The 22738-nt window shown below is 37.0% G+C and overlaps 1 long non-coding RNA gene and 1 other non-coding gene across 5 annotated transcripts in view; one reads left to right on the top strand and one right to left on the bottom strand.

Annotated features, from left to right (window-relative positions):
- LOC143676551 (uncharacterized) overlaps positions 1-22738 on the bottom strand; it is a 114214-nt gene that overhangs the window by 25441 nt on the left and 66035 nt on the right. The gene's annotated exons all lie outside the window — the stretch shown is intronic.
- On the top strand, positions 4310-4416 carry LOC143678357 (U6 spliceosomal RNA). Its single transcript, XR_013173171.1, has one exon. It is a non-coding gene; the product is annotated as a U6 spliceosomal RNA (small nuclear RNA).

Raw genomic sequence — 22738 nt, 5'->3', positions numbered from 1 at the left:
CATTTGTTCCCCCTATTATTTATTTTTATTCCATATGTTCCTCTCTTCTGTTGATATAGTAGCTAAAAGGAGCATCAGACACAAGGTTTTCACATTCACAGAGTCTCATTGTGAAAGCTATATCATTGTTCAATCATCATCAAGAAATATGGCTACTGGAACACAGCTCTACATTTTCAAGCAGTTCCCTCCAGCCTCTCCACTACATCTTGAACAACAAGGTGATATCTACTTAATGCATAAGAATAACCTCCAAGATAACCTCTCGACTCTGTTTGGAATCTCTCAGCCATTGACATTTAGTCTCATTTCACTCTTCCCCCTTTGGTCGAGAAGTTTCTCTCAATCCCTTGATGTTAATTCTCAGCTCATTCTAGGGTTTTTCTCAGTCCCTTGATGCTGAGTCTCAGCTCATTCCAGGATCTCTGTCCCACGTTGCCAGGAAGGTCCACACCCCTGGGAATCATGTCCCAGGCAGAGAGGGGGAGGGTGGTGAGACTGCTCATCATGTTGGCTGGAAAGAGAGACCACATCTGAGCAACAAAAGAGGCTCTCTTGGGGGTGACTCTTAGGCCTAAATTTTAAGTAGACTTGACCTATCCTTTGTGGGGTTAAGTTTCATGTGAACAAACCCCAAGACTGGGGGCTCAGCCTATAGCTTTGGTTGCCCACACTGCTTGTGAGAATATCAAGAATTCAACTTGGGGAAGTTGAATTTCTCCCCACTCTCCATTCCCCGAAGGGGGCTTGCAAATACTTTTCCAGTCACTGATCAAATCATGCTGGGATTCATCGGGGCATCACTCTGGACAAACCAACAAAATCTCATGCCCTACCTGAGATTCCAAGTTCTTATGACGTTCAATCAAACTATCTACATGAGTTATATTAGGAAATCTATGAGCCTCTTTTGATGAATCTGCTTAAAGATGTATTTAATCAAATCTAGAGATTAACGGGGAAACTTTACTGATAGTGAGCTTTAAATATATTTAATTGTAGGTCAGACCAAAGCAGAAAAATGAAAGGACAAGAGAAGAATGTGATATATGTCACATGTATTGTTAGTTTGTGGCAAAATGTAAATAATGCAAAATTTAACCAAACTTACCAGTCTTACCAATACATATAAATGGACTTAATTCATTTATTAGAAGAAAACTCTTTTCATTTTGGCTGAAAAATCAAAATCCAACTATATAAAGATTATGACAGACAACCCTAAAGCAAAATGATTCAAAGAAGAAAAAAATAAAGGAATGGACAAAGTACAGCAGGCAGATGGAAATAAATAAAAAGCAGGTGATACAGAACTCAAAGTAGAATTTAACCAAAAAGCCATTAAATATAACAAATATGGTCACATTTTAATTATAAAAGCCACAATTCAAAATATAGACATAATAATTATGAAGATGTATGCCCCAAGTAATCCAGTAAACTTTTATGAAACAAAAATTGTAAGAGTTGCCAGGATACGTAAATAGAAACACACTAATAATAGACTTCAACACATTCCTCCAGTACAAAGTATATAAAATAGGTGAGATAATTAAAATACAAACAGCTTAAACAACATAATCAGTAACATAGATCTTATGGATCTATATCAACCTCATTGTTCTGATAATAGGGAATATATATTTTTTCTCAAGAGTACTTGGGGCATTCATGAAAGTAATCAAATATTAGACAACAAAGAAAATATCAATGTTTCATAAGTAGAAATATTACAAGATATACTCTCCAATCACAATGCAATAAAGCTAAAACAAAGTACTAAAAAAGGCCCTTGCAACCTTCCATCTAGAAATTAAAATAAAATCTAATCAGCAATTCTTTGGTAAAAGGGGTATGCAAACCAAAATGAAAGAATTTCTAAAAGATGATGACAATAAAACCCTACATATTAGAATTTGGGGAATATATTTAAACAGTGGCCAGAGGAAAATCCTTAATAGACTTAAATAATTTATCAATAAAAGTGAAAGAATGAAAATAAGTGGATTACATTTCCAGCTAAAAGTCTAGACAAAACAAGTAAGTCAAAAGAAAACACAAAGAAGAACTAATGATGAAACAGACCTAAAGAGGAGGAGAATGAAAATACAGTACATTTAGTTAAATCCAAAATCCTGTTGGTTTTTTATAAAATAACAAAATAGACAAACCACTAGTTAACATTTAAAAATAGAGAAAGCATAAATAATGTAAAATAAGAAATGACAAAGAGTAAATAATTACTGAAATAAAAGAAATTTTTAAAATCCTAAGAAAGTACTTCACAGGCTTTTATGCAAGTAAAGTTTAAAAGTTAAATAAAATACACAATCCAAACATACAGTCTACAAAAATAGCCTTGTTGAACATATCAATTTCCATATAAGAAATGAAGAAAGTTATCAAGGAAAATCCCACAATAAAGCACCAAACCTTGATGGTTCCTCAGGGTAATCCTATCACACCTTTCAAGAACCAGATAGTTATAATGCTTATAAAATTATTTGAGAATATTCAGCATAAAGGAAGATGCCTTAATCCTTTATATGGGATAAGTACAATGTTGAAACTTAAATATGATACAGATGGTAAAAATAAAGAAATTTACAAGCAAATATCACTACGATTGATTTTGCAAAAGTTCTAAATAAAATTCTAGCAAACAAAACTTAATACTACTTTAAATTTTTGACATGATTTTCCTGTTTTAATTCACCATTCCCCCAAGGGGGCTTTGCAAATACTTTTTTATTCACTCATTCTGGGATTTATTGGGGCATCACTCTGGACAAACCTACAAAATCTCATGCCCTACTCAAGGATCCATATACTTGTAGTGTTGAATTAAGCTCTAATTTTTCTTTAAAATTACTTACAACTTCTCTAAGAAAAAAAATACATATTTAAAATAATAACATGCTTTAACCAGCACATTATTGTGGTAATCTTGAATGCAAGCTTAAATATAAGAAAATCCATAAATACCATACATCATGTTGATAATTAATAATTCTAAGAAAAATAATGTATCTATGGATTATGAAAAGCCTTCAATAAAATTAAACACCCTTTGTTGATTAAAAATAAAATAAGAAAATAGAAATAATTAGATAGTTTCTTAATATGATAAAAGGTAGATGTAACTTAGCCCTAAAGACAGCATCTTTTAAAAAATGTATTTTTATTGAGAAATATCCACACATATTATACAATCAATGGCTCACAATATCATTACATAGTTGTTTATTCTTCACCATGATCATTTTTAGAACATTGTGTCACTCCAGAAAAAATAAAACCTCATGCATCCTATACACATTACCCCTCTGTCTCATTGACCACAGTATTTCAATCTACCTAATTTTTACCCTTTATCTCCTCTATGTTTACTTATTTTTTATTCTTTTTTTCCTTTTTAACTCATCTTAAGGACAGCATCTTAATTAGTTAGACATACTGCAGGCATTTCCATTAATTTAAGGAGTAAGACAAGGAAGCCCACTATCTCCAATACTGTTCATTATCGTACTAAGATATTAGCTAGCGCAATTACACAAGAAAAGTAAAGTAGAGGCAAACAAGCAAACAAACAAACAAATAAAAAGGAATAGAAGTAAAGCTAACTACTTGCAGAAGATAAAATTATATACCTGAAAAATCCTAAAGCATCCATAACAAAGCTGATTTTAATATAAAAAAGTTCACAGCATGAAATTGAAATACAGAAATCAGTAGCCTTCATATAGAAATTTTGTATTCATATATAATTACAAAAAAAGTCAGAATATAATAATGATAGAAAGAACCTATTTTCAATAGCACCAAAAGAAAGCAAATTGAAGAAGAAATGTGCAAAACTTTTATGAGAAAAGCTTTAAAACATACCTTAAAACACAAAAGACTCAGCAATCAAAAGACACACCATACTCTTGGGCAGAATGACTCAATATCCAAAAAAAATTCAGTTTCAGAGTTATTTTACACATTTAATGAAATCTCAATAAGAATACCATCAAATTCTTCATATGGAAAAATAAACATGTAAAAATAGACAGGAAAACACCAAAAAAGTAAAGCTATGAAGAGATGCTACCAATTTTACCACATACTAAAGATAATTAAAAGAATTGCACTGACTTTATTAGAATGACCATGGAGTGGAATGGAAAGTCTAGGAATAGACCCTGAGTATATGGACCTTTAGCGTATGAGAAAAGTGGTATATCAAATCTCTGGAACAATGATGGACTTTTAGTATATGGTGCTGGGACAACTAGTTAGCAATTTGTAACAATTAAAATTAGACTCAGTGCTCGCTTCGGTAGCACATATACTAAAATTGTAATGATACAGAGAAGATTAGCATGGCCCCTGCACAAGGATGACATGTAAATTCGTGAAGCGTTCCATATTTTTCTCTAACAGTAGCAGGGACTGGGTCCAACCAAACACCAATAGTGGCATTAATAAACAAATTCTGGCTACTAAAATTAGGCCCCCAGCTCAGGCGAAACTGGTCAAGGCAGAGGTCACTTATTGGGCTAACCGAAAAAGAGGAAAGGGGATGAAACGGAGCCTTCTGTGGCTGTTTCTACACAGGCTTGGCTGCCTCTGGATTCAGCGGCGGGATTACACAGGCTGCAACTGCCCCAAGCATACACAGAAACAGGCTGCTTTCAGTGAACCTTCCCCACTGGAGGGGTGGAATGCAACTCAGGTGGAATCCCTCTCTCAAAGAATTCAGACCCCAGGGCTTCACAATTTGAGGCCATTAAAACCAGCCTACAACCTTTCCTCTGTCTCCACCATGCCCCCAGCAGGGAGAGCCTTCCAAAGTTAAAGGAGCCACAACATCTTTTGCTGGTGGGAGCCACAGACAGACAAGTGCCACATACTGGGCAGGATAAGAAAAACAGAGCCCAGAGAATTCACAGGAAAGTCTTTCAACCTGCTGGGCTTCACACTCAGGGAAAACTGACGCAGGTGATTCCTTCCCCCCTAAAGGAGGCCAGCTTAGTCCGGGGAAAACCCGGCTGGAGTCTGTAATACCTAAGTAGACCCTCCTAAGGGTAGGGAGGGAAAAGGCACCTTACAAGCAGGACAAGAAACAAGAAAACAAGAACTGAAAAATTACCCTCTGTTAAACAAAACTTAAGCTACAGGCCCAGAAAAAGCTGAACTGAAGGTCAATGAACAGATAAACAACAAATTCATCTAGCAAGAAAACCCTAGGTAAGATAAGTGAAAGCAATCTCCAGAATAAACTAATTAAGGTAATTAAATGTCCAGATGCCAGCAAAAACTAACAAATCACACCAAGAAAATTGAAGATATGGCCCAGTCAAAGGAACAAACCAATAGTTCAAATGAGATACAGGAGCTGAGACAACAAATTCTGAATATACAAACAGAAATGGAAAACCTCTTCAAAAACCAAATCAATGAATTGAGGGAGGACATGAAGAAGGCAAGGAATGAACAGAAAGAAGAAATGGAAAGTCTGAAAAAACAAATCACAGAACTTATGGGAATGAAAGATACAGTAGAAGAGATGAAAAAAACAATGGAAACCTACAATGGTAGATTTCAAGAGACAGAGGTTAGAATTAGTGAACTGGAGAATGGAACATCTGAAATCCAAAAAGAAACAGAAACTATAGGGAAAAGAATGGAAAAATATGAGCAGGGGCTCAGGGAATTGAATGATAATATGAAGCGCACAAATATATGTGTTGTGGGTGTCCCGGAAGGAGAAGAGAAGGGAAAAGGAGGAGAAAAACTAATGGAAGAACTTATCACTGAAAATTTTCCAACTCTTATGAAAGACCTAAAATTACAGATCCAAGAAGTGCAGCGCACCCCAAAGAGAATAGATCCAAATAGACGTTCTCCAACACACTTACTAGTTAGAATGTCAGAGGTCAAAGAGAAAGAGAGGATCTTGAAAACAGCAAGAGAAAAACAATCTATCACATACAAGGGAAATCCAATAAGACTATGTGTAGATTTCTCAGCAGAAACCATGGAGGCAATAAGACAGTGGGATGAAATACTTAAATTACTAAAAGAGAAAAACTGCCAACCAAGAATTCTATATCCAGCAAAATTGTCCTTCAAAAATGAGGGAGAAATTAAAACATTTTCAGACAAAAAGTCACTGAGAGAATTTGTGACCAAGAGACCAGCTCTGCAAGAAATACTAAAGGGAGCACTAGAGTCAGATACGAAAAGACAGAAGAGAGAGGTGTGCAGAAGAGTGTAGAAAGAAGGAAAATTAGATATGATATATAAAATACAAAAGGCAAAATGGTAGAGGAAAGTACTACCCAAACAGTAACAACACTAAATGTTAATGTACTGAATTCCCCAATCAAAAGACATAGACTGGCAGAATGGATTAAAAAACAGGATCCTTTTATATGCTGTCTACAGGAAACACATCTTAACCCAAAGATAAACATAGGTTGAAAGTGAAAGGTTGGGAAAAGATATTTCATGCAAATAACAACCAGAAAAGAGCAGCAGTAGCTATACTAATAGCCAACAAATTAGACTTCAAATGTAAAACAGTTAAAAGAGACAAAGAAGGATACTATCTACTAATAACAGGAACAATTCAACAAGAAGACATCACAATCATAAATATTAATGCATCGAACCAGAATGCCCCAAAATACGTGAGGCATACACTGCAAATACTGAAAAGGGAAAGAGACACATCTACCATAATAGTTGGAGACTTCAATTCACCACTCTCATCAATGGATAGAACATCTAGAAAGAGGATCAATAAAGGAACAGAGATTTGAATATTACAATAAATGAGCTAGACTTAACAGACATTTATAGGACATTACACCCCACAACAGCAGGATACACCTTTTTCTCAAGTGCTCATGGATCATTCTCAAAGATAGACCATATGCTGGGTCACAAAGCAAGTCTCAACAAATTTAAAAAGATTGAAATCATACACAACACTTTCTCAGATCATAAAGAAAAGAAATTGGAAGTCAATAATAGGCAGAGTGCCAGAAAATTCACAAATACGTGCAGGCTCAACAACACACTCTTAAACAACCAGTGGGTCAAGGAAAAAATTACAAGAGAAATTAGTAAATATCTCAAGGTGAATGAAAATGAAAACACAACATATCAAAACCTATGGGACGCAGCAAATGCAGTGCTAAGAGGGAAATTTATTGCCTTAAATGCCTATATCAAAAAATAAAAAAGGGCAAAAATTCGGGAATTAACTGTCCACTTGGAAGAACTGGAGAAAGAACAGCAAACTAACCCCAAAGCAAGCAAAAGGAAAGAAATAACAAAGATTAGAGCAGAAATAAATGAAATTGAGAACACAAAAACAATAGAGAAAATCAATAAGACCAGAAGCTGGTTTTATGAGAAAATCAATAAGATTGATGGGCCCTTATCAAGATTGACAAAAAGAAGAAGAGAGAGGATGCAAATAAATAAGATCAGAAATGGAAGAGAAGACATGATCACTGACCTCACAGAAATAAAGGAGGTAATAACAGGATACTATGAACAACTTTATGCTAATAAATACAACAATGTAGATGAAATGGACAAGTTCCTAGAAAGACGTGAACAACCAACTTTGACTAAAGAAGAAATAGATGACCTCAACAAACCAATCACAAGTAAAGAAATTGAATCAGTCATTCAAAAGCTTCCCAAAAAGAAAAGTCCAGGACCAGACGGCTTCACATGTGAATTCTACCAAACATTGCAGAAAGAATTAGTACCAACCCTGCTCAAACTCTTCAAAGAAATTGAAGTGAAGGGAAAGCTACCAAATTCATTCTATGAAGCCAACATCACCCTCATACCAAAACCAGGCAAAGATATTACAAAAAGAGAAAACTACAGACCAATCTCTCTAATGAAAATAGATGCAAAAATCCTCAACAAAATTCTAGCAAATCGAATCCAGCAACACATTAAAAGAATTATACATCATGACCAAGTAGGATTCATCCCAGGTATGCAAGGATGGTTCAACATAAGAAAATCAATTAATGTAATGCACCATATCAACAAATCAAAGCAGAAAAATCACATGATCATCTCAATTGATGCAGAGAAGGCATTTGACAAGATTCAACATCCTTTCCTGTTGAAAACACTTCAAAGGATAGGAATACAAGGGAACTTCCTTAAAATGATAAAGGGAATATATGAAAAACCCACAGCTAATATCATCATCAATGGGGAAAAATTGAAAACTTTCCCCCTAAGATCAGGAACAAGACAAGGATGTCCACTATCACCACTGTTATTCAACATCGTGTTGGAAGTTCTAGCACGAGCAATTAGACAAGAAAAGAAATGCAAGGCATCAAAATTGGAAAGGAAGAAGTAAAACTCTCACTGTTTGCAGATGATATGATACTATACATTGAAAAATCCACAGCAAAACTACTAGAGCTAATAAATGAGTACAGCAAAGTAGCAGGTTACAAGATCAACATTCAAAAATCTGTAGTGTTCCTATACACTAGCAATAAACAAGCTGAGGGGGAAATCAAGAAACGAATTCCATTTACAATTGCAACTAAAAGAATAAAATACTTAGGAATAAATTTAACTAAAGAGACAAAAGACCTATACAAAGAAAACTACAAGAAACTGTTAAAAGAAATCACAGAAGACCTAAATAGATGGAAGGGCATACCATGTTCATGGATTGGAAGACTAAATATAGTTAAGATGTCAATTCTACCTAAATTGATCTACAGATTCAACGCAATACCAATCAAAATCCCAACAACTTACTTTTCAGAAATAGAAAAACCAATAAGCAAATTTATCTGGAAGGGCAGGGTGCCCCGAATTGCTAACAGTATCTTGAGGAAAAAAAATGAAGCTGGACGTCTCATGCTACCTGACTTTAAGGCATATTATGAAGCCACAGTGGTCAAAACAGCATGGTACTGGCATAAAGATAGATAAATCGACCAATGGAATTGAATAGAGTGCTCAGATATAGACCCTCTCATCTATGGACATTTGATCTTTGATAAGGCAGTCAAGCCAACTCACCTGGGACAGAATAGTCTCTTCAATAAATGGTGCCTAAAGAACTGGATATCCATATGAAATGAAGGAAAGAGGACCCGTATCTCACACCCTATACAAAAGCTAACTCAAAATGGATCAAAGATCTAAACATTAGGTCTAAGACCATAAAACAGTTAGAGGGAAATGTAGGGAGATATCGTATGAATCTTATAACTGGAGGTGGTTTTATGGACCTTACACCTAAAGCAAGAGCACTGAAGAAAGAAAGAAAGAAATGGGAGCTCCTCAAAATTAAACACTTTTGTGCATCAAAGAACTTCATCAAGAAAGTAAAAAGACAGCCTACACAGTGGGAGACAATATTTGGAAACGACATATCAGATAAAGGTCTAGTATCCAGAATTTATAAAGAGATTGTTCAACTCAACAACAAAAAGACAGCCAATCCGATTACAAAATGGGAAAAAGACTTGAACAGACACTTCTCAGAAGAGGAAATACAAATGACCAAAAGGCACATGAAGAGATGCTCAATGTCCCTGGCCATTAGAGAAATGCAAATCAAAACCACAATGAGTATCATCTCACACCCACCAGAATGGCCATTATCAACAAAACAGAAAATGACAAGTGCTGGAGAGGAAGTGGAGAAAGAGGCACACTTATCCACTGTTGGTGGGAATGTCAAATGGTGCAACCACTGTGGAAGGCAGTTTGGCGGTTCCTCAAAAAGCTGAATATAGAATTGCCAAATGACCCAGCAATACCATTGCTAGGTATCTACTCAGAGGACTTAAGGGCAAAGACACAAATGCACATTTGCCCACCAATGTTTATAGCAGCATTATTTACAATTGCAAGGAGATGGAAACAGCCAAAATGTCCATCAACAGATGAGTGGCTAAACAAACTGTGGTATATACATACGATGGAATATTATACAGCTCTAAGACAGAATAAACTTATGAAGTATGTAACAACATGGATGGACCTAGAGAACATTATGCTGAGTGAGACTAGCCAAAAACTAAAGGACAAATACTGTATGGTCTCACTGTTAGGAACCGACATTAGTGAATAAACTTGGAATATGTCATTGGTAACAGAGACCATCAGGAGATAGAAATAGGGTAAGATAGTGGGTAATTGGAGCTGAAGGGATACGGACTGTGCAACAGGAATGGATACAAAAACTCAGAAATGGACAGCACAATACTACCTAACTGTAATGTAATTATGTTAAAACACCGAATGAAGCTGCACGTGAGAATGATAGAGGGAGGAGGGCTGGGGACATAAATGAAATCAGAAAAAAAGAGAGATGTTAAAGATTGAGATGGTATAATCTAGGAATGCCTAGAGTGTATAATAATAGTGAAATGTACAATGTACAAATTTTAAAAACGTTTTTGCATAAGGAGGAACAAAGGATTGTCATTATTGCAGGGTGTTGAAAATAGATGATAACTCATACTTTAAAATGTCACATTATGTGTGAGACTAAAGCAAAAAATGTTTACTTGTTCCAAAATTTAGATTTTGACTAGAGCATTTCCTAATATAACTCATGTAGATAGTTTGATTGACTGTCATAAGTACTTGGAATCTCAGCACATGAGATTTTGTTGGTTTGTCCAGAGTGAACCCCCAATGAATCCCAGAATGATTTGATCAGTGACTGGAAAAGTATTTGCAAGCCCCCTTTGGGGAATGGAGAGTGGCGAGAAATTCAACTTCCCCAAGTTGAATTCTTGATATTCTCACAAGCAGTGTGGACAACCAAAGCTATAGGGTGAGCCCCCAGTCTTGGGGTTTGTTCACATGAAACTTAACCCCACAAAGGATAGGTCAAGTCTACTTAAAATTTAGGCCTAAGAGTCACCCCCAAGAGAGCCTCTTTTGTTGCTCAGATGTGGCCCCTCTCTCCAGCCAACACGATGACAAGCAGTCTCACCACCCTCCCCCTCTCTGCCTGGGACATGACTCCCAGGGGTGAGGACCTTCCTGGCAACGTGGAACAAAGATCCTGGAATGAGCTTAGACTCAGCATCAAAGGACTGAGAAAAACCCTAGAATGAGCTGAGAATTAACATCAAGAGACTGAGAGAACCTTCTCAACCAAAAGGGGGAAAGAGTAAAATGAGACTAAGTGTCAATGGCTGAGACATTTCAAACAGAGTTGAGAGGTTATCCTGGAGGTTATTCTTACGCATTAAGTAGATATCACCTTGTTGTTCAAGATGTAGTGGAGAGGCTGGAGGGAATTGCCTGAAAATGTAGTGCTGTGTTCCAGTAGCCATGTTTCTTGATGATGATTGAACAATGATATAGCTTTCACAATGAGACTCTGTGAATGTGAAAACCTTGTGTCTGATGCTCCTTTTAGTTACTATATCAACAGAAGAGTAGAACATATGGAACAAAAATAAATAATAGGGGGAACAAATGTTAAAATAAATTCAGTTTGAAATGCTAGCGGTAAATGAAAACGAGGGGTAAGGGGTATGGTACGTATAGTTTTTTTTTCTCTATAATCATTTTATTTCTTTTTCTGTTGTCTTTTTATTTCTTTTTCTAAATCGATGCAAATGTACTAAAATGATGAATATGCAACTATGTGATGATATTAAGAATTACTGATTATATATGTAGAATGGAATGATTTCTAAATGTTTTGTTTGTTAATGTTTTTAATTAATAAAAAAAGATTAAAAAAATTAGACTCAAATATTGCATCACATACCAAATTAACTTCAAATGGGTGAGGGATTAATTTTAAATGAATAAATACATAAAAAACCAAAACCCAGAACAAACAAAAATAACTGAAACCACAAAGTACCAGAAGAAAAATGAATGACTCTTTAACCAAGTTGTTGGGAAACATTTTTCAAAATCAAGTGCAATAAAGGAAAAGATTGATAAATTTGCCTTCATAAAATTAAAAAACAAAATCCTGACCACACTATAAACAAAGTCAAAAGACAATTAGCTAACTAAGAGAAAATATTTGTAATACATACCACATGTAAAGAGCTAATACTACAGATATGTTAAGAACACTTAAAAAGGCCAAAATAGGCAAGAGATACAGTAGACAGTTCACAATTACAAATATATAAAATGACTCATTAAACCTATGAAAAGTTGTTTAACTTCATTTATAATATAAGAAAATCATATTAAAACCATACTGAGGTATTGACAAGGCTTTGAAGAAAAAGGCACTCTCATATATCACTGATAGGAATGTCACTTCATACAATGCTAATTGAGAGGAATTTGACAATAGTGAAGAAGGCTACATATGTGTTTATCTTTTAACTGGTGCTATGATTTCTAGTAATTTTTGTGAGGATATATAAGAGTAAGCTTGCAGCATTGCTCATAATTGCAAACAATTAGAAACAGCCATGCATGGAAGAACTGCTGAATAACTGTGTTAATAACCATGCAGTGAAGTATTATGTAGGTGTAAAAAAATGGAATGGGTCACGTGCTCACCTCACTGCCCTCAGATCTTGTCATGAACTAATAATATATGTGCTGATTGTTTGCTTGCTAGACTGAATGGAAGATTCCGTTGGCAGGAGAGGGTTATGAAAAAGGTCTGAAGACACTGAAAGGAAGAATACATAACTTGGAGAAAATCCAAGGAGAAATAAGCAGGAGGGAGTTTCTGGGAGGCATTTTTGTCTGTGGGACTAGGGGAGAAAAGAGGGAGATGATACAAAATCCTGGATGAGGCAAAGAATTTGACTCTGTATCATGAAGTGCCTCGGTCTTGGTAAGCCCAGTTTGCCCTGTGGCAGTAAGGTCTGTGGTAGGGTTTGAATTCCTTCAAGAGATGGATTTTCCCTATTTGTCTTGGGGTGTTAATTTACTCCTTCATCTACTGCATCTCAGATGAATTTTTGCTGGGTTCCATCTTTAGAGCCTTCAGAATTTTGATCACTGTTGCTTTTTCTGCCCAAACGTCTATGTCATACATTTGACCTGAGCCATCAACTGAAGAGCTGTAAGTCCTTGTATCTAATTGTCTACCCTTGTTGACTGAGACACCAAGGCCAGTCCCTCGGGCATTTGTCTGGAGGGGAAGGGGAATCTCCTCCTATGTATCATCATTGTTGTCTTACCTCAGAGATATAACTTCCAATCCTTCAGAGGTTGTCCTGCCTATTCTTGCTCCCAGAGAGCCCTGGTTCTTGCACTCCCAGATAGATTATGGCAAAGGAAAAATACAAGGTCAAATAATAGCAAAAGACTTAGTTAGAGTCTCTTCTGCTGTAATATGATATCTTCTCTCTTAAGAAACCCAACATTATCAAAAATCATGTCAACCAAAACATTGTTACCATGGGAAAGTGCAAGTTATGTGCAAGACAGTTTTCCATTAGAAAAGGTAAAATCATGTTCTTCCTGAAATAATACAAAAAAATGCAGGTTTTAATAGTTTTAAGGTATTTTAAGTTAAAAAAATATATAAATAGAACAACTTAATTATCAAGTGACCAAAACATATCTAAATATCACAAAGACAAACCTAAAGTGGGTGGGAAAAGTCCCAAATTAGTGTCTAGGCAAATTTTAGATCGGTTCCCAACTATCAATGGTAAATGAAAACACAAGGCACCAAATGAACAGCCCGCCATAGGGACAAAGCAGCTGCTGATTTCTATGTCTTTCTATGCTGATTTCTACGTCTTTAAAAAAACTATAAAAAAAAGTTTTTTTCCCCCCAATTAATGCCTATATGTGCCATGCTAATTGTTACAGAAGCAATTTAAACTGTAATAGGCATAATATCAGGCACGTGTCATGAGGCTGTGAATCCTTGAACAGTAATCGAAATGACTGAAATATAAAGGAGTGACAATTTGTAGGGAGTTGAGTATAAAAGATAAAAATTAGCATCCTCAAGTCATTTTCTCAGGGAAAGTTCTTAGGAACTCTTTGTAAAATGGATGCCATGAAGATTTAAAGATTTGTTTACAGGAGCAAGGTATGGTTCAAATTGGGGAGGGAAATTGCTAAGCAAGTATAATCCAGGAAGACAATGATTCCAATTACAAAAACTAACGAGCTGAACAGAAAGAAGTAATTAAGAAACTGAGAAGCAGAAGTACACATGGAAAGCTCAACATAGTGAATCCAGAGTACATGGATTAGAGACAGAATCAAAGGGGGAAAATGGCAAGACAAAAACAAGCATTTATATGCTTTACCTTCCCATCTCTAACACCTGAAAAAGTCGCCTTTTAATAAGTATTTGGATCTCTCAAAATACTCATGTTATCCTTTGGGTCTCATACATTTCTAATCCCCTCCTGTTAGATACAAATGCACTGAGATCAGAGAGGTAAAGGGAAAAGTCTTGGACCATAGAGTAAGTTAACAGCAGAACTCAAGTCCACCTTTCTTGAGCTCTTTCTCTTTACCAATGCTGTTCTTACTTTCTCAAGGGACGTAGGGCAAAGGTAAAATCTGAACCAAAAACTAGGTACAGGATTGAATAATGCAATAGTTGAACAGGCTGAAAGCCAGGGTCTAGAAGGGAGATCTGTGAATCAGAATATGAATAATAGTGAGAGTTTCTTTAGTGTCTAAGACTGGGAGTTATTATAGGCATTTGTTAATTTTTTGAGGCAAGGCAATGGGAAGTATCAGATGCTGGTATTTCCAGCATCTGAAACAGGCCTTGGCATGAAGCCCCACATTGCTACTAAAGGGAACAGCTCTGATTTTAAAGTGATAAACAATATATCCTGTAGTTAAACTGTTCAACATCATAAATTGAACGCTAGCTTAGTGCTTCAAATTTGAGTTGACAGAAGCCTTAAAAACAATATTGTGTGAGATAAACACCAATGGTTATGGTCTATGGCCTGAAATTCTTTTACTGTGAGGAAGGCAGCTTAAAAGATGATTTGATGGTCAAATGAGGTCAATAGCAATTCAGCACAGCATATACTGGACAGTGGTGGACAAGGAGAAAGAAAGAGGTTCTTGGAGAGTTAGACATTTGGGACCAGTCATGCTCCTTAACAGCATGATTCAAAGAGGAGAGCCATAAGTGGAATCTAGTTATCTGGTTCTAAAGGAGTAGAGTGCCATAGTGCATGTTCTCTTCAGGGTTTCTGAAATCCTTAAATTCCTTCAAAGAAGAGAGATCCTAAAGCCTCCCTAGGATTATCATACCAGTGGATTTAATATACCAGAGCACTAATTGTCTAATTAAGGACGTCTTGTCAGAATTGAAAGCAAATCATAGAGGTTGGATTTTTTTTTAATTACTAGGGAAAAAAGGAAAGTCAATTCCAGTTACTTTCTTGATTTAACAGAACAGTCTTTGCAGGAAAGAGGATAAAGCAATCTTGATGACGAGCAAACAAAATCATCTTGGTGAAGAAATGTCAGATCAGAATGTAATTCCCTTGTTCATGTTTTTCTTAGAAAGCATTTCCATTCTGCCTGGTTCTGGGAACAAAGCCAAAGATGGCATTAGAGGAATAGAGATTTCCAGTACATTGGGTGGGTGAAGGTGGCTGGGTAGGTGGGAGTATGGGGAAGGTTCATGCAGGGACATGGGGGACAGTTGTAAAACCTATGTATGGGACTGGGAAGGGTGAGGTGCTCTGTTTGCCTCTTGTTGCATGACTGATAAGACCTCCAGAGAACAAGGGGGGAGAAGATTAAACTAGAAGATGAAGCATTGATACTTCCCATTGCCTTGTCTCAAATAATTAACAAAATAAAAAGAGGAGGGTGGGAATGGCAGAAGGAAGCAAAGTAGATGTGGAGATAGGCACTATTTTTCCACTCTCTCTGGTCATTAGACCAAATAATTTTGTTTGATCTTGGGAATAAGTTTCACAATAGCATAAGTTCCTCAGAAGCTTGTCTTAGAACCAGCTCCAGGAAGTCAAAAACCATACTCTTCTTTCTGTCTTTCCTTTTTTCCAAATGACTCTCTTTAATCCTATTTTCCAGTATGGTAAATGGAAAAGAGCAGAAGTCTAGGAGTCAAAAAGGAAATGAGGAAAGAGAGTACTATTTTCTGAGCAAAATTATGCACAAGACATTCTGCTAGGTATTTTGTCTATCTGCCATATTCATATGATCTTCAAAACATGGAAAACTTGAGTTTAAGTCCTGGTTCTTGATGAGAAAGGACTGAATAATTATAGCCAATATAGTTATAATGAAAGGGTGTAGAGTGTATGTAAAATAGAGACACTCATATTTCCCTTGCTACCCCAGAAAGTTGTTGAAAGAATCAAATAAGAGAATATATGGAGAAGCTCTTTGTGAATTTTAAAATGCTGAGCACATGTATGGGATTATTATTATTTAGTCAGTAAGCTGTTCTTATTTCTTCTGTGGTATATCACAAAGTGAATGCAAGAGCCCAAGACACCAACTGATCTCAAATTCTTCTGCTTGAGAGAAGGATTCATCTCTGATTAGCGCAAATACACACTCTGGTTCCAGTCCAAAGTAGCTTGGAAATTGGCCCCAAAGATCTTACTATCTTTGGCATTGGCCAGCAAATCAAACCTTACTTCTTGCTACCATCTTTATTTACAATGTGACTTCCAAAGTACGAGACTAAATCTCAAGCTCCATAAATAATGAAACAAAGAGGTTCAAAAGCCACACCAACTAATACTGAGTTTGAAAGAGAAGGAAGGAATTCTAAGACATGATAAAGAAAGATGCAAGTGCAGAGTGAAGGAGGGCACTGAACGTTAGGAGGCAGGTTATCTTCCCCATCATGATAGTAGGGTCCTGAAGGATGTTGTCTCCTGGGAGGCATCATTCTCATGGAAGACCAGGAGTGCCAACTCATTCTTGATCAAAATCGGCACTTCCAGAAGAAGAAACTAAAGAAGGAGACTGTGGGGAATGACAAGAAGAAATTTTAAGAGGAAGGGAGAATACCAAATCATTTTACCACCTGACATTTGCCATAGGCTATATTATGCACTTCTACATATATCTGCAATCTCCTTGAGCCCATATCCTGCCTCCTTTTGCTGCCCATTCATTCTGTCAATGGAGGGCATACAGCTCTGGGTGGTAATATTCTAGTAGCCAAACCCTTTAGAAATCCAGACGGTACCCACCCATTGACTGCTGGAAGAAAAATTCTGGGTCAAGATGAGAATTGACAGAAAGAATGGAGGACAATTGGAGCTAGGGTGGTGGTGATGGTGGAAACTCACCTATCCCAAGGAGCAAATCAGAATTCTTCACTTAGCATGGTGACCCTTACCTAGTTCTGGTCTCTAGTGAGAATCTGCCAATGCTGGGCTCAGCCACTAGACTTTAACATGCAATTAAAAGCTAAGATAAGCTTGGATTAAAATCCTAGTTTCTCCACTTATTAGCAACATGGCCCTGCTTTGTTAGTTAAGCCCTCAGACTCAGTTTCTCTTCCACAAAATACAGTTAATAATTCCTAGAAGGTTTTCAGTAAAAGTGAAAAGAAAATGCATGCAAGGTGTTGAACCCAATACTTAGTTCAATAATTAGGGAGCTTCTTATTATTTTATGATTCATCATCCAGCTGTGACCACCTGGATATCACTACCTTCTCCAGGGCAAGCATCTATTAAATACCTAATGTGTTAGGCTATAGATCATACTAGCCACTGGGTGCAAGAAGGTAAAACAGACACAACCCCTGATCTCAGAGGGTAAACAATCTAATGTAAACAAATAGTGATGAAACCTTGAAACCAGAAGGATATGTGTTGCCTGTGGCCCTGTGTTTATAGTGTGTCACATGGTCAGAAGATGCTTGTGGGTAGAAGTCTGGGGTAGCTCCAGCTGCTATGAAACTGCTGTGAATTTCTATGAGGGGTGTTGGGTCACTGCTTGTCAGAAGTTCTGTAGAGGTGACCACTACCTGGGGTCCTGTTGGGCTCACAGTGGTCTTCAAGCTCTGTTCCAGGTTGATTAGAATGGGCTTTGAGGAGGCCTCTTAGAGGACTTTTGATGGAGGGGAATGGACAGAGACAAAGCAACATTGATTGTGTCTGTTTTATATACTGGGAATCTGAGTTAGGTTCATTGGAAAGTTCAAGCTACCAAAAAATGTTCAGAAACCACCAGGCTAACTGATTAAATGTCAGCATTCTTTCCAGCCTGTCTTAGTGCTGAAATGCCTGGAGGTGACCCATCTCAGTTTCTTGTTTGTCCATCTTCAGAACCTGAAGGTTCTGTGATCTCACCATCAGTCTCTCTCCATCCAGGGTCTTTCATCCCACCACGCTTTCAGTGAAGTGTTTCCTATAACTTCATCACCATCCTACTCCTTCCCTGCTTCCCTTCTCAAAGTAGCTCATTCCCCAATTCAGAAATCAAAGAAGAGGCCATTGATCCAAAGTTTAACTGGCTGACAATTATTAAAGAAGCAAGTTCTCTGTTTGCCGAGGGACCAAGCACAAACAAAATTCCATAACAAGAGGACAGACAACTGTTTGCTTTATTTAACTTGAACCCTATTTCATCAGTCAATGTCTTGACCTACAGGTCAGGAGTCAGGCTGTCAGAAATATGCAAAAACAAGCCCTCCAGGGCAATGGGAGGCTGAGAATACCACTAAAAGAGGCTTTCCTCCACTGTGAAGTTTCTGAGAAGCTGAGAGAGGATCCCAAGCTGAAAACCTGGCCTGGTGTGAGTTTTCTCCTTAAGTGAGGGCTCCTCGTAGATTGAGTTGAGAATTCATTCCAACACGTTCTGGATGTAAACAATAATTCAAGATCACTGTTGCCTTCCTTTTCACTTTATGATGAGGGGCAAAGTGCCTTGTTTAAAAATGAAAGAAGAGAAAAGAAAAATGAGAGAAAGGCGAATAAAGGAAGGAAGGAAGCAAGCAAACAAGGAGACAGGGAGTAAAAGACAGCTGTTGAAAGACAAGAAACAGAAATCTTTGAAAAACAAGAAAAGAATCATATTCCAACATGCTTCTTCAGAATAACAGCCTGTGGTACAATCAAGTCTCTAAAGTTTTTAAATTCTAAATATTTGTAATAGGGTCATAAACTTGAAACAGAACATAAAGTTGTCAAGACCTGTTTGTAATCCTGATGTTAGAAGCAGCTGACCAGGCAATTCAGTCACTGTATACGAGGCCCACACCTCTCAGGTTTCTAGTGTTTCCATCCAGAATAGGCCTGTTGTGTTATAACTCATGGTCATGTCTTAAGGGAAGCTCCCATTTTTCTGTGAAAGGAGCCCGAGGTAGCATGTGGATAACTACCCGGCAGACTTTCCTGATGTCAGTTATCTGTTTCTTGTTAAACAAACTTCAAAATCCAATCTTAAACACTGATTCACCCATTTCTTTGAGTACAATGGACTGAAATTATGATTTTATGATGCACCTATTGTATAAACAAGGGTCCTGATATAAATTTTAACATCTGATTCTTCTGTAAGGGGATTTGTCTCATATATAACATGGAAATAATTTATTTAGCCCATAATTCCAGGAATTCTGCCTGGCTGGAAAGATGTTTTGCCTGGGGCAGCTCATCTGCTCCAAAGGGAGGGGAAAGTTATGCAGCAACCTAAAAAATAAGTTGGCATAGAGCACTATCTTATGAACAGAGAAATAAGTCAAGGAAAGACCTGTGGGAGCATTTCCCTTTTAATCTAGAGTGTTTTTAATGTCTCGGCCCTAGTAAAAACTTCAGAGAGAAACCCTCTAGGACATAGCTGTCTTGGGTACTGATAGAGTAGTGCTTTATTTAGATCAGTTCTTCAGGCTTTATTAAGGTTTGTGTTTACAGCTTTTTAAAGTATCAGGTAAGGGGCTCAAGATCTAATTTTCTATAGCCAAGATCATGGGTGGAAGCCAACTATAGTGTGTGGCATATAGTAATGTCCTGTGTTGAAGTTTCAGGCTGATAATTCTCACATCCCTCTTTCTTCTGTGCTCTGGACCAGTTGACATGAGCATTAACTAGAGATCATGAGCTTAATTGCTTGTAAAATTAAACTGGAGAATAGTTTGGATTTGAAGCCAAATTAGGCTTCTTTTTGCTTCTCCCAAGTTGAGACCCAAGGCCGAGAGTCTGGTTTACAGGGCTGATGTTTATCCAGCCACAAGGAAAATTACATCTTCTCCAAACCCAGAGGACAGAGAGAATCCTGGGGACAGGGGAGACACAGGGAGAGTAAAGCCTGTGCCCCTAACCTTTGACTCATTGACTGCAATCAAGCAGGACATGGTCTTCCTCCAGCTCACCAATCAAATAGATCTCCCCCACGCCTGGGGAGAAGCCAGCTGGGGATGGAAAAAAGGTCGGAGGTGTTCTCAATAGCTATTCTGTCAGGGCAGAAGTTACTCTTCTTTCAGCCACCGGGAATGTGGAATGAAGAAGAGACCCTGTTGTCCCTGCACCCTTGTCATTGCTTACAGCAGGATAGCAGAGCAGTGGCAAGAGAGATAGTGGGCTCTGGACGCTGATTTACTAAGTTTAAATCCTCCTGCCACTCTTGGGGTGGCTTTGGAAAAATTCTCTAAGCCTCAGTTTCCTCATATGTAAAATGGGGGTACTGCTTATCTTATAGTGTGGTTGTGAGGGCTTAAAGAAGCAAGGAACTGAAGTTCTTAGCACAACACCTGGGAAACAAAGAACACTACATAATATTCACTATTGTTAGTTATTTGGGTCCATTGGTGGGGGAGGGTTGTAGTTTCAAGGGAACATTTTTTTCTGAATTCCACATCTGTCCTTAAGTTTCCTGCCTCCCCGCCCCCTTGCTTCTGGGTTTCAGTGATGGCACAAGGATAAAAGAAGCCAAATCTGTTGAAAAGTGATGATGTAGGCAAAGAAGGGCAATTACTATGACAGACTCAGTTTTCCAAAAATTGAGTCTTCCAAAAAAAAAAAAAATTTGCAGAGAAAGAATTTGGGGAGTCACATATACCTATGCATACGGTATGAAGCCAAAGTCTTACTCAGAGGGTGAATTCCTAATCTTAAACATTCATTACAGGTGAATGCCCTTCACCTGTAATTGGGCCACATTTGCCCAGATGGCTGTGGAAGGTGTTGGTCTCAGAGGGAATATTGTTGGTATATATCTCTTTTCTGAGACTGTCCCCACCCAGAAGATGGAAGCTTTGTCAAGACCTGGGAGCCAGTTTGAAATATTCTGGTGGACTGGACTGAAGGGGAAGGCTGGAGTCCCTTGAATGAATTTGAAGAAGAAATAATGAGAGTCCTCAATGAGTTGTGAGTATAATACCTAGGATAGTTTGGAATCAACATTTAACAGATTTTTCGAATTTCATATGTTAGATTGCTTTTGTCATCAATTAACTCTTGGATTTAGTCATTGCCTTTATCAGATTTATGTTTGTTTTTCCAGTTCTTGATTTCTGTATTTGCTATATTACATCTTCCATCCTGTTTTTCTTTGTTTATGTTCCCAAATAATTAAGTCAAATGCCTTGTTCAGTAGTTTTAAATCTATGTTGCTAATGAGGGAAATGCTTAAGATTATGAATTCACCCTCTGAGTAAGACTTTGGCTACATACCATATATGTAGTAATATGGTGATTTTATGTCTAATGTTTTCTAATGAATGCTAATTTGATTTCTCTCACACCCAATATTTACATGTGAGAGTTTATTTTTTATTACTAGCTATATTTTTATACATTTTATTTTAATGTCATTATTAATTAATGGATCAGTTATACTTGAGTGAGAAAATGTTGCCCAAATGATATTAGATTTGTAAATTTATTAAGATTTTCTTTCTGGCGTGAAGTATTACCAGGATTTGAGAATATGCTGTAGAAAAATGCAAAGGAGGTATGATACAGATATAAAAGGAGGTGCAGATACATGTAATAGACATGTCTTTACAGTATATATAAAATATAGCATTTTAAAATTTTATTGTATAAACACACATGGGAACATATACTTAAGCATTTATGTAATATTATTAATTGCATAGTTTACATGTGCACTGACTTATTTGTCTATTTTATCTGTCCACAATAACTATGAATTTTGTTTTACCTTTTTTCTCATATTGCATTTCTAACCATATTTCCTTTTTATAGTTTGCTGTGAAATTTTCAGCATATAAAGATACCTTTGTTGCGGAATACACCATTGATCAACATAAAATTGTTCCAACATTATGTCTTTGGCCTTTAATCCTACATTTTGATGGCAGTTTACATTGGCATTGCTACATCTGTTCTCTTTATATTTACCTGATAAATGCATGATATGTGTGTGTGTGTACACAGGTAATTTCACATGCCATTTTAAAGGCATTCCTCTTAGAAGCAGCATATCATATCTTGTATTATAACTCTAGGTCTTTGGCTTTTAATTGGGGAATTCACGATAGCTACATTTGGTCTCCCTTTTCTCCATTTGTTGCACGGAGGTGGGATGGTACAGAGATTAAGAGTCCGTCTGTGGGGCCAGGTTAGGCTGGGACTCAGATCTTGGGTCTGCCACTTACATGTGTGTGACCTCAGGAAAGTGGTTTACTCTCTGCAAGTCTCTGTTGACTCATCTGTAGTATTGAAAAAATAACATTGCTAAGGTTGTTATAAAAAATAAATAAAATAATAAGTACCTAGTAGTGCCTGACACATAATAGGCAGACAATCAATGCTGGCCAGCATTTTATGTATAATGATTC

Source organism: Tamandua tetradactyla, chromosome 3, assembly GCF_023851605.1.
Source record: "Tamandua tetradactyla isolate mTamTet1 chromosome 3, mTamTet1.pri, whole genome shotgun sequence".
NCBI lineage: Eukaryota > Metazoa > Chordata > Mammalia > Pilosa > Myrmecophagidae > Tamandua > Tamandua tetradactyla.
Note: the sequence above shows the minus strand (reverse complement) of the source record. Positions and strands in the feature narration are given on the sequence as shown.